The 13,334-nt window shown below is 41.4% G+C and overlaps 1 protein-coding gene across 7 annotated transcripts in view; it reads left to right on the top strand.

The window, feature by feature from the left end:
* Positions 1-13,334, top strand: part of PLCB4 (phospholipase C beta 4) — a 246,337-nt gene that overhangs the window by 90,177 nt on the left and 142,826 nt on the right. Inside the window, exon 1 of one of the 7 annotated variants that reach the window (XM_081905998.1) lies at positions 7,809-7,957. The exons of the other annotated variants lie outside the window; for them this stretch is intronic. The gene's annotated coding sequence lies outside the window, so the exon portion shown is untranslated. Of the gene's footprint in view, positions 1-7,808; positions 7,958-13,334 lie in introns of those variants that run through there. 7 annotated transcript variants of the gene reach the window in all.

The raw sequence follows: 13,334 nt of genomic DNA, 5'->3' as shown, positions 1-13,334 counted from the left end.
TTGTTCTTCTTGCAGTCCATGGGACTCTCAAGAGTCTCCTCCAGCACCATAATTCAAAAGCATCAATTCTTCGGCGCCAGATGGACTACAGTTCCCATTATGCCTATCCATTCGCCATGCTGGCTAGGGCTGATGGAAGTTGTAGTCCCAAAACAGTTGAAGGGCACCAGGTTGGGGAATACTGTTGTACACATTTTTTTTTAAAAAGGTTCTTTTTTATACTTTTCAAGTTTATACATTTCATTAGTTTTACAATCAATTTAACATTTCAAAGTTTGACTTCCTTTTCCCCCTCTTTCTGCGGTTCCTTAAATTTATTTTTCAATATCTTCTGCATATCCAAATTCATTTAATTTGCTCATTTCATTATCTGCTTTAACTATATTTGTTTATGAAACTGCAGGTTATTACAATAATCCTGCTAATGTTTTTATCAGTTTGCAATTTATCCGTAAATATTCAATAAACCATTTCCGTTCTTTTATAAAAAGTTTGTAATCTTGATTTCTTATTCTCCTGGTAAGTTTCACCATTTCTGCATATTCCACAAGTTTTTGTATCCATTCTTCCTTTGCTGGGATTTCTGCTTCTTTCCACTTTATGGCAAGTAGCATTCTTGCTGCTGTAGTAGCATGCATCAATAAATTTCTATACAATTTAAGTAGTTTTGTCCCTATAATTCCCAAAAGAAAATCTTCTGGTTTTTTGTTTTTTTTTTACAAAAGTTGAACATCCTTTTCAATTCATTGTATTTCATTTCCAAACCCAAATCCTGTTCTACACATTTACCTGGTATCTCCAGCTGAACTCTATGGCAGTGGCTTCAGAGTAGGAATGCACAGAGTTTCATTGTACAGTGGTACCTTGCAAGACGAATGCCTCGTAAGACGAAAAACTCGCAAGACGAAAGAGTTTTCCATTTTTTGAGTTGCTTCGCAAGACGAATTTCCCTATGGGCTTGCTTCGCAAGACGAAAACGTCTTGCGAGTTTGTTTCCTTTTTCTTTTTCAATGCATTCCTATGGGAATCCGTGCTTCGCAAGACGAAAAATTCGCAAGACAAAAAAACTCGCAGAGCGAATTAATTTCGTCTTGCGAGGTACAACTGTAAGTGGTTTACCTAAAGATACCAGAAGGTTTTTTGGAGCATGTGAGTTTTGTAGGCATCACGGCCAGGAGTGAGTTCTGTATGTATTTAACTGTGTCTCAACCTATACTTTCTACAAAAATGCAAACACAACACACTGGCTAATTGTTAGTAAATATATAATCGGTATGATGTCATTCAAAATACACGAATAAGCCACTTCAGAACAATATATATATCATACAACACATCTCACAAAATGAGTAACTGCATTATGAGTTACTAGCACAAGTAACTGCAAGTTGTTATATGTATCAGTCTAACAAAGATTCAAAAAACCAATGAATAGCAAGGAACGCTAAACCATTGGCGAATATTTTATGAGATGTGTTGTATGATATATATATTGTTTTGAAGTGGCTTATTCATATATTTTGAATGACATCATACCGATTATATACCGTATTTTTTGCTCTATAAGACTCATTTTTCTCTCCTAAAAAGTAAGGGGAAATGTGTGTGTATCTTATGGAGTGAATGCAGGCTGCGCAGCTATCCCATAAGCCTTAACAGCAAGAGGGATTGCTGCTTTCACTGCGTAGCGATCCCTCTTGCTGTTCTGGCTTCTGAGATTCAGAATATTTTTTTAATTGTTTTCCTCCTCCAAAAACTAGGTGCGTCTTGTGGTCTGGTGTGTCTTATAGAGCGAAAAATACGGTATTTATTAACCGTTATTAGCCAGCGTGTTGCGTTTGCGTTTTTGTAGATTGTCCCATTTTGCAACACAGGGGTTTGTGTTTGTTCAACCTGTGCTTTAGCATTCTCAGTTTTTATCTGTCCGATATGCACAAGCGGTATTATGCATAAAATCATCACAGGTTAGATGTCAGAAGGAAATATGCACATTTCTTCCATCATTACCGCATAGGTTTTCTCCACCCTTTTGTAACCATTTACCTGTTTTCTGGTTTAAATATGAGAATGTCTAAAATTAATATTGGAAGTTGCCCGTGCAACTTCTGACTTTTCACTTTGCATCCTTACCTCCGCCACCACTTGCAGGTTACGAAAGTCCGTCGATGCAAAAAAGGAATCATCATGTGATTGCACAGAAGTATGAGGATTCCTTGATTTTATGCTGTGGTTTAATGAATGAAAATGTGTACTAATGCTTGTTGGTAAGATGTAAAGCGGGGAAATGTGCAGTTTGGAAGTGCAGCAAACTCAGCATGCACAATGTTCCAAACTTAAGTCTGAAAATAAAATAAAATAAAATAAAATAAAATAAAATAAAATAGAATGGCAGATTGCTAATGAATTGGTGGCACTGCAGATTTTGGAACTCAATTTTGCTCTCATATCTAAAAGAGAAATTCAGATGGGGCTTTTTTCTGATGTGACTTGTTTAATAGGTTGAGCGAGCTACTCTAAGGTTAGGAACACCGTTAGATTAATTTCTACTCCTATGTAGTGTTGTAATGATACAAACTGCAAGGACTTGAAGATGCCTTCCATATGCACTTTTAAATTGACACACGTATATATCATTTGCTCTTTCATACGGTCTTATACATAGTTCCATTCCGTTTATGCATTAAGCTGTATTATTATTATTATTATTATTATTATTATTATTATTATTATTAAAATAATCCACTTTAGGACAGTGGCAGGAAATTGGATTTGGTTGGTGGATTGCAGACTTGTCTGTCCTATCCTCTTCAGGACATATATAAGGGGAGGGGGCAGGACTGTCCACCTCTCAATCACCTAATGTCACAATGGCATCATGTGAACTGTTTGTGCCCGGTGCAGTGTGCAAAAGCCCTGACAATCAGCTGATGACGAAGGCTTGCAAAGTGTCGTGCACTGCACCATGTGCTGATGCCCAGTTGATAGTTGGTGCTTTCAAAGTACAATGGTAGATCGGGTTACATATGCTTCAGGTTACAAACTACGCTAACCCAGAAATAGTACCTCGGGTTAAGTACTTTGCTTCAGGATGAGAACAGAAATCGTGTGGTGGTGGCGGCGCAGTGGCAGCGGGAAGCCCCATTAGCTAAAGTGGTACCTCAGGCTAAGAACAGTTTCAGGTTAAGAACGGACCTCCGGAACAAACTAAGTTCTTAACCAGAGGTACCACTGTAGTTAGTGTGTGCAGAGCCTTGCACAGGTCTTTGCAGGTGCTGCCAGTCTGCTGGCCAACAGTGCCTCCAACCCCACAGCCTTTCTCTTTACCAGGCCTTCCCTGTCATATACAGCGTCAGGTGAGCAGACCAGGTGGGCATGGCTTGGCCAAAATGGCCTTGTATTCCAAATTGGGGGGGGGGGGCTGGCATGGCTCATTAGGTCTACATACCAAAGGTTCCCCATCTATGGTTGGAGGGTGGATTGTAGCATCAGATATCCTATATAATGTAAAGGGACCCCTGACCATTAGGGCCAGTCGTGACCGACTCTGGGGTTGCGGCACTCATCTCGCTTTATTGGCCGAGGGAGCCGGCGTACAGCTTCCGGGTCATGTGGCCAACATGACTAAGCCGCTTCTGGCAAACCAGAGCAGAGCAGCACCTTCCCGCCGGAGCGGTACCTATTTATCTACTTGCACTTTTGACGTGCTTTTGAACTGCTAGCTTGGCAGGAGCAGGGACCGAGCAATAGGAGCTCACCCCGTCGCAGGGATTTGAACCGCCGACCTTCTGATCGGCAAGTCCTAGGCTCTGTGGTTTAATCCACAGCGCCACCCGCGTCCCTATCCTATATAATAGGCAACCGCAAAAAAATAATAATTCAGGGTGTGTGCGTTTTTTAAAAACAAACAAACCCTAAAACTAATGTCAGACAAATTTAATGTGGCTTTTGCAAGGCTATGCTGATTTGATGGGGAACATTTTTCTGTCATGTCACCAACCCTGAAATGGGTTCTTTTCTTTCAGCTATATGACTACTACTTCTTTTTTTAAAGTATGTTTAATCTGCTGAGAACTTCATCACAACAACCTGAGTTAGGACTGATTGGCATATGTCAGTCTCAGCATTGCAAATCTGCTCATTTTGTCTGGGACTTCACAAAGACCCGACTTTCCAAGCATTTCTGGCTTCGAGCTTTTTAAACAGTCCGCTAGATGTTGCCCTTCTCTCCTTAAACCTAATATTCTTTCCCTGTGAGATTCAAAAGGATGCTTTTAAATTTGTCCTGATTGTTTGCTTATTTGCCATTCCATGCCAGAAGTTTGTAGGCAGCAATGCAAAACAACAGAAGTAAAGCATTCAAACACAAGAAGATACAGACTGTTCATAAATAAAATGATACCTCAGGGACTGCCCAAACCCTTATATTCCAGCTTGATCACTTAGATCATCTGCAGGAGCATCTTTGGTTGTTCTCCGAGTTGGTGAGGCTCATTTGACAACAGTGAGAAACTGAGCCTTTAGTGTCATAGGCCCGGTCCTGTGGAACACCCTGCCACTAGAGATTCAGTGGCAACTTTTAAATGCCAGTTGGGGGAAAAAAAGGAAAACTATTCTTCCAGGCCTATGCAGGCAATTAAGAGTACACCCCCCAAAATGACTTGTTGATGGTTTGTTTTAATTTTCTTTTTGCATTTAAGTGATTTCTAAGTTTCTGTAATTTTATTGTTTGGTTTTATGTTTCTATATTGTTGTAAACTGCTGGGATATATTTTCATGATATAGCAGTATATAAACATTACTCTCTCACACATGCACACTCGCAGGTTAACTGCAACAAAAGCAACTTCAGCCCTGTCACAGTAATGTCAGTTTAGGAACCCCAGCCATGTTAGCAAAAACAATAAGAATTAAACAGGGACTAAAATATACGATGTTCAGAATAGCATTATAAAAAGGTTAAAGGGTAATTTAAAGGCCTGGGAATCCAGTTGATTGCTTGCATCCTCCTGGGTTTTTCCTCCCCTGTTTCCCTTTTTTGCATAATGGAGTTTGAGTTTATACAATGTGCAACAGTTTGCCCATAGATGGAAAGAATATAAATTCCTTACCAGAGAAGAATGGCAGCTCAAGTTGATGGATTATGCCAAAATGGCTAAAATGACTGGAAGAATCAGAAATCAGGAAGACCAAAACTTTAATAAGAATGGGGAAATTTTATAATTTTAAAAACCATTGTAAACAACTAAAATTGTTAGTAGGATTGGAATAACACTTGTAGTTTAATGGTGAATTTTGGACGCAATGGAAATGGGAAAGATTTGGATTATCATAAAAGATGCAGGAGGAAATGATTAACAATAGGAGGAGGGGCAAAGTCCAGGAGAGTCCTTGGAATCTTGTCTTGTTGGATATGTGATTGTAAAATTTTAATCTGAAAAACCAAATAAATAATTTTTAAAAAAGAGTTTGTACAATGTTCAGTAACATAGGAATGCTGGAAACTGCCTTTGGGCAGCCTCCCCAGTATTGTCTACACTGACTGACAACAACTTTATTAAGTTTCAGGGCTGTCTCAGGAGAACTTCTGCTAATGTTATGTTAGATAAGCCAATAGTCTAACTCTGTCCAGGCAGCCGTCTTACATGCATCCCTGTGTCCATTCCATCATTGGTGCTAAAGGGCATTTTGTAAACCTCTGACATATATATATTATTTGGGTGCGGGGGGAGGATAAGTGTTTTCAGCCTATTAGTATAATCGAGGCTGAAGCATTTTTGTGGAACGAAAGCTAAGAGTAGCATTTGTTTCTGTTTAGCGGTACTTGGGAATGGGAGCTTTAATCAGAACAGCTCGGCTGTGGTTTCATGCATTTCAGTAAATATCCTTTGAAACAAAACCAACGCTCTCCAGAATACTAGGGTCCCTTTCCTCCTTCCTTTCCCTTGAAGAGCTTTCAGAGTGCCAAATTACTGAGGTAATGAGCTTTGATACTAATAAGAAATCCAGGCCATAATTGAGGTATAGATTGAACGGTAGTGATTGCATTGATAATTGCTTGCGTCTGTGAGGAATATCCTGTGTAGCATGAGGATTTCCTCCTCCTTTTTATGGTCTCACAGAAGAATATCAGTGGTGTTGTTTTCCCCCCCTCCGCAAAGAATTGCCCGTGTCCAGTGTTTCCAGGAAGTGTATACCTGTAGTAGTAGCTGTAGTGTATAACCTGTAGTAGCTTATGGCATTGCCAATTGTGACGGTGGTGTTTTCCAACATGGTGGCTGTGTTCAATGTTTTGGGCAAAATGGAAAGACTGTTTTGTGAGAGGGCACCACACAGATTGCTTTGGTGGTGGAGACGGGTTTGTTTTTCTTCCTTCTCCTCCCCAAGAAGCTATAAAGAGGCACAGTGGATGTGTGAATGGGCATGGGAAATTTGTGTTGGAAGAGCGGGCAGATGGGTTGGCCAACATGACTGTGCCTCACAAAACGTTGCCTTTTGTGGTGAAAATGGCACCTCACGAATGGTGCCGTGGTGGATGTTTGGGGCCACGACCTCAGAGGGAGCAACCTTTCCCCACTTGTCCTGGAGGTTTAGCTCCTGCACGTCTTGTTTCCTTGTAGTGTTGAAAGATGCCGACAGGTGGGATGCTGTTAAGAAAAGAAAAGACTTGCTCCCCAGTTCCCAACGCTTCGCACATTATCTCAGGGAGACTGTGGTGAAACTGTGTGTGTTTGGCTGTCTGTACAAGTACCTGTCACACCATTGTTGGTTCTTGCAATGCCCTTAGAACAGAAGCCACTTTTGGTTGTGATGCTGCACACACTTGCTTTCTTGAGAGTTTGTCACATTGAATGCAGTAGGACAACGTCAGAGCATATCACTGCCATGTAAAACTCCCTGGTTTAATGACTTTACCAGATTAGGGTTGACACACACACGGAATTTCCTGGACATAGCCAGGATTTGGCCATCAGAAACAGTGTCCGGGCAACCCATGTCGGCAGTGTCATTTTTGGTGATTTCCCTTCCAAATAGCTGAAAAACTTTGGCCAGAAAAAGAGAGGCAACCCTATTTTACCTATTTTAAGTTCCCTGTCAAGAGACCAGGTTTATAATAATATGTGAGAATGGACTGAAGAATTGGTATAGAAGGTGGGTATAGAATTGGTCTATACCTACAGCAAATAGGAATATGGTAAGAACAGAGCAGTCTTGCCCTACCAGGTGCCCACCAGATGTTGGCTATGACCCCCAGGGCCCCCCATCATGCTGGTAGATGCTGATGGGAGCTGGACTATTTGGCTGGCTTTGAAAGAGAATCAGACAAATTCATGGGGTACAAGACTTATTATTAGTGGCTATGATGACTGTGTTTCAGAAGTGAAAGAGAAGAGCTGGAAAAATCAGTATACTTACAATTTCAAGTATGAGTTTTTCTTGAAGCATATTCTAAAATAGTTTTTGAGTGTATGTGTGTGTATGTGTGTGTGTGTGTGTGTGTAAGCGGAGAGAATCTGACCTGTAGATTTATCCACAAACACCACACTTTTAATGATTTTATGGCTTCCCTAAATTCTGTTTAATACAATGCATTGCAGAAGCAACTAGAGACCTTGAAATTTAATAGAGGGAGAAGCTTTAAGTTACACAGTTCGGTTATGTCAAAGGGAAAAATACATGGACCTTTCCTTTTAAAAGGAAGTGAGAGAAGGGGGGCGGTGGAATTGGAGAGGTAAACTCTCAGAGAACAAGGCAGATCATACAGAGGCAGGCAACAGCCTCAGCCATGTGATACACCCAGAGGCGAATTTGCAGCTCAGTCAACTCGGGCGGCCTTTTAGCTCAGTGACATTGGAATATTTTCCAAAGCTGTGTCTGCAAGTTCCTGGTCAAACCTTTTGTGTCTGTGCGAGGTGAAAAGGTAATCAGTCCGTGCAGCACGAGAGGCTGGGAAGAAAAGGTAAAAACGCAGCATCGTTTTATGTAACCCAGAAATTCATTTTCAGGTGGGCTTCCTAATTGTAGGAGATGTTTTCTTGTGGCGCTGTTAAATGCAGCTGGTCTCTCTGCGTGGAAAATTAGGCACGGGTGAGGGAAGGAGGAAATGGGATTTCACGTTTGAGTGACGCGTGTTGATTCCTTTTTTTGCTTTGCCCAAATGAAACCTGTGTGCAGCTTCTCTCGGAAAGATATCTGGAACCGGATTGTTTCAGTGGGGGTCGGGCAGGGCTCTCACTTTTGAATGGATACTCTGTGATGGGTCACAGGTGGACAAGGGAGCAATGATAGTGCGACAAGGATTGTTATCTGAGCGGCCATTCTCTTCACTTCCCCAGCCAATAAATAACAGCTTGCTGACGTCTCTTATTTTCTGCATGCTTTATTCCAAGGTTGGGAAGCCTGTGTCACTCCAGTTGCTATTGGAGTCCAACCCCAGCCAGCCCTAACCAGCATGGCAAATGATTTGGCATGATGGGACTTGCAGTTCGGCAAACATCTAGAGTGCCACAGGTTTTTCACTCCTGTTTATACAATGTCTGACCTTGTCTCAGGGTGTCTTGTACAACACTAACCACAACTGCTGTTTCCTAAAACTTAACTGAGCCGCTAATATTAAAGTGGATATGGTTTTGGTTATGATGAAGCAGATGCACCTCAAAATGCTTTTGACAATGTTTCCTGTTTTTTCGGCGGCTGCGAAGGTTTTGGGTGGACAGGGAAGCAGGGCACTGATGTTTCACATCGAGGCAAGCAAGGAAGAATCGACTGAGCGATAAGCTCAGTCAGATCTCAGCATTTCAAAACCATGAAGGTAGATGCCCTTGGTTGAAATTATACGAGGTACCAGAGATGGAAAGAAGATAAAATCCCTACCAGAGTAGAATGGCAGATCAAGTTGATGGATTATGCCAAAATGGCTAAAATGAATAATTCCTTTAATAAGGAATGGGGAAATTTTATAATTTATCTTAAAAACCATTGCAAACAGCTAAGATCGTTAGTAGGATTGGAATATCACTTGTCGTTTAATGATGAATTTTGGATACAATGGAGAGATAAAAGATTTGGATTAGTATAAAAGATGCAGGAGGAAATGATTGACAATAGGACCCACAAAGAGGAGGAGGAAAGTCCAAGAGATTCCTTGGAATCTTGTTTTTATGTTGTATGTTAGACGCGTGACTGTGAAATTTTAATCTGAAAAACCAAATAAATAAATTTATATAAGTAAAGAAAATATACTAGGTAAACATGGATATTTCCAACCACAGCATGTAGAATAGTAGGCATACGTCCTTGTCCCTTGGTGTCCATGCTCATAAAATCATAGAATTGTAGTGTTAGAAGGGAATCTTTCACCCAATGTAGGGCTCAAACGTACAACCCTGGGATTAAGAGTCTCATGCTCTAATGAATGAGCTGTCTAATTTGCAATGTGCACATGTGTGATGAAGAATAGAAACTCAAATTCAAGTGCACACACATTCTAACTGGTTGTTGCTTTTTTGGAAAAAATATATATTTGATTTTACAAGTGTAGAATTATAACAATACAACATACATATCCATATTTAGAGATTTCCCTGAATCTCCAGACTTCCCACTCTCCCCTCCGTGGGTCCTATTATCAACCTTTTCAAGTGCATATTATTTCATAATCCATTTTTTACATTTCTCCATATTGTCCATGATATTTGCTACATTACAAGTGTTATTAAATCCTGCGAATGTTTTCATCTGCTTACAGTGGTCTCCTTGATAAATTATAATTTTTTCCCACTCTTTGTTGAAGTTTTGGTCTTCTTGGTTCCTAAGCTTTCCGGTCAGTTTTGCCATTTCGGCATAGTCCATCACCTTAGTTTGCCATTCCTCTCTGGTAGGGACTTTGCCTTCTTTCCATCTTTGGGCTAGTAGCATCTGTGTGGCTGCTGTCACATATGTAAAAAATCTTTTCTGCTCCTTTGGGATGTCGGAACATACAATTCCTAGTAAAAAAGCTTCTTTTTTATTTTTTATAAAGGTTATTTTAAACATTTGTTTCAATTCATTATAGATCATTTCCCAGAATGCTTTTATTACCTTACATGACCACCACATATGGTAGAAGGTTCCTTCCTTACATTTCCAGCAGATTTTTTTACTTGTATTATACATTTTTGGAGTCCTATACTGTCAGGGAACTGCCATCGGAGCCAGAGGCGGAGGGAAGGCTCTGGAGGGATGCCGGAGAGGGTCCCAGTAGGGAGAGAGGCAGCCCATCTGCTGGGGAAGGAAATCAGCGTAACACCAGTGGAGAAGGGGGGCAGATGGGGGAATCTCAGAGGAGGCTCCAGGACTCATCGCCGGAGACCAGCGGGGAGAGCATGGGTACTCCGCTGCCCACATCCTACCTGCGCAGAAGACTTCCGCGCAGGGAGAGTAGGAGGAGACTTGGTGTCAAAGAACTTCTTTGCTGGAAGAAGTTCAAGAAACGCCCACTGACGGATTCTGGGAGCGATTGAGACAGCCATGGGTGAAAGGCTGTCCAGACAGAAAGGGTTCAACCAGGTAACCTAGCCAGGAGTGGCGGCAACTTACGCACGAGCAACCCCTAGAACCATTACATATACCAAAGACATTTTGAAATGACAAAGTCGTGAAATCGATTTGCCAGGAAGAATGACCCTGTGGAGGCATCAGTCCTCTGTGTGAAAGGCACTTTTTGGGGTGTGTGTGGAAGATGGTTCATACCTCTTGGCCCACCCCAAATGTCACATGGCCCACTGCAGTGCCAGATTTACGTCTAAACTAAACAAGCTATAGCTTAGGGCCCCACTCTTTTGGCCCCCCCAAAAAAAATTAATTGAAAAAACATACCTGGATGTACATTTCCAAAATATAAGATAAATAACAAATAAAATAAAACCTACATACAGCAACAGTGTTTTGTGTTGTGTCGGCTCCTATGATGTAAGTAATGGGCCCCGCCTGCTAGCCCGCTCCCTAAAATATCACTGGTTTGCTCATTTCTATAAATAGGGTGCCTACATTCTGCATGGACTAGTTGCATGGCAACATGTGCAAATTACTTTAGATACCTATTAGGTCCATAAATTACCATATAGCATATATTCAACAGAAAAAACAGCAACAATTTGTTGTTGGCAAAGGACATATAAAGGACCCTATTACCTTCAGTAGCTTAGGGCCTCATCAAACCTAAATCCAACCTTGCCCCTCTGCCTTGACCCTGGGGTTCCTGCACTGTCCTGGTTTCACCCCCCTCTTACCCTTGCATATTTGGCAAAAGTCCTATGGAGACTCATCCTCTATGAGATGAGGAACCCTAAACAATTTGGGAAGGGGGCTAATGATTTATGATTGACTGGTATGGAACCAAGGGACATGTAAAAGTGGAGTATTTTAGTTTCTCAGTGATAAAATACCAATTAGCCCTCCAAAAAGAGATTCTGCTATTTTGTTTGTGTTTTTTGTCCTTGTGCATTAATATACCCCTCCCCCTCCCCCCCGAATTAGGCTTTCAGGACTTTACCAAACTTAGTGACACTGGTATGTAATTATTCAGCAGTGGCAGATACTGTGACCACCCTATTTGGGTTCAGTTCTGAAATTATTAATCTTGTTTTTGCCTGTGTATAGTCTTAACTATGGATACCAGGGAGCGCCACTAGACTTGGCTGAGTTTTTTAAATAACACAATAATTCACTATAAAGTTGATTAGGGTGTAATGCCCTGACTCCCGGCCCAACAACATTGCGAGGCTCATGACATATAGTTCTCAAATTCCTTAAAAAATAAATTAAAAAAAGCTAACTGGTGAGATTAAATAATGTAATGCTAAACTGCAGACCTATTAGGGTTCTACAGAGTTCAGGTTTGACATGAGTTTGTTTCTCATTGTGACAAATAACATTTCAGTCCTGCGTTTTCATTCCAATAATCGAGTTTGGTAAAGAGGATGTGGAAGTGTGCCAGTCTTCTTGTTTTTCTTTTGGAGAAACTGCAAGGACAAACTTCAGGTCCACAGTGCTCTTATGTGAACCTATATTCCAGCCACATTTGGAATATTGTGTCATCTCCTCTCAAAACGAATATCCTAGAGCTGGAAAACGAACAGAAAAAGGGACCCAACATGTTCAAGTTTTAGGGTGGCCCCGATTTCAGGTCACCATGTTTGTGATTTCAAGAACAAAAAGGGTTATGTGGGTTATTGTTTCCTTTGTTCATTTTCTTTCTTTTTAACCATTCAGAGATTGTGAATAACTAGTCACTAACTCATGGTCTAAACCAGTGTTTCCCAACCTTGGGTCTCCAGCTGCTGTTGGACTACAATTCCCATCATCCCTGACCATTGGTCTTGCTAGCAAGGGATGATGGGAGTTGTTGTCCAAAAACAGCTGGAGACCCAAGGTTGGGAAACACTGGTCTAAACCACAGAGTCTAGGGCTTGCTGATCAGAAGGTTGGCGGTTTGAATCCCCTCGACGGGGTGAGCTCCCGTTGCTCGGTCCCTGCTCCTGCCAACCTAGCAGTTTGAAAGCACGTCAAAGTGCAAGAAGATAAATAGATACTGCTCTGGCGGGAAGGTAAACGGCGTTTCCGTGCACTCCTCTGGTTCACCAGAAGCGGCTTAGTCATGCTGGCCACATGACCCGGAAGCTGTCTGCGGACAACGCCAGCTCCCTCGGCCAGTAAAGCGAGATGAGCAACCTCAGAGTTGTCCGCAACTGGACTTAACAGTCGGGGTCCCTTTACCTTTACTTTTAACTCAAGGATGCAATGCACATTGATCACAAACTGCTTAACAGTTCTACTTTAAAATAAAACAGGAAGAAAGAGGGAGAGCTTTCTGATCATAAAAATGTAGCATAGCTCACTTGGGCCGAACGTGGTTTCTTACCAGAACAATCTGACTCTTTGTTACGTTGTGTATTGATTGGCTTGTTTTGCTGTGGATTCAATCTGTGCTTAGTGGTTTGAGAATGAAATAATCCGCATTTCCTTCCATATGTGCCATAAGTGGTTTTGAGGAAATTTGCATAGATATTTTCTGAGATCAGTGTGTTTATCTTAAAGCATCGTTTCTTTGTGTAGTAAAGTTTTGCATGACATTCTCATCATGGCCTTCAGTTTTACTTGGAGCTTGGTGTCTGGAAAACATTGAGCTTCACGGGCCACATTAAACCATATCTGAAAACAAATGATGGTTTAATGTAAATTTGCAGCATACTGATGCTGCTCAAAAATTCTCACCCCACTCTGCTTCTCCTTCTTCTGCTGTGCTGCAGATGAAACAAGCCAGATTTGGCCTGTTGTGTTGTCTGAATCTGGGTTTG

This window comes from Podarcis melisellensis (genome assembly GCF_964234715.1).
Source record: "Podarcis melisellensis genome assembly, chromosome: 3".
NCBI lineage: Eukaryota > Metazoa > Chordata > Lepidosauria > Squamata > Lacertidae > Podarcis > Podarcis melisellensis.
Note: the sequence above shows the minus strand (reverse complement) of the source record. Positions and strands in the feature narration are given on the sequence as shown.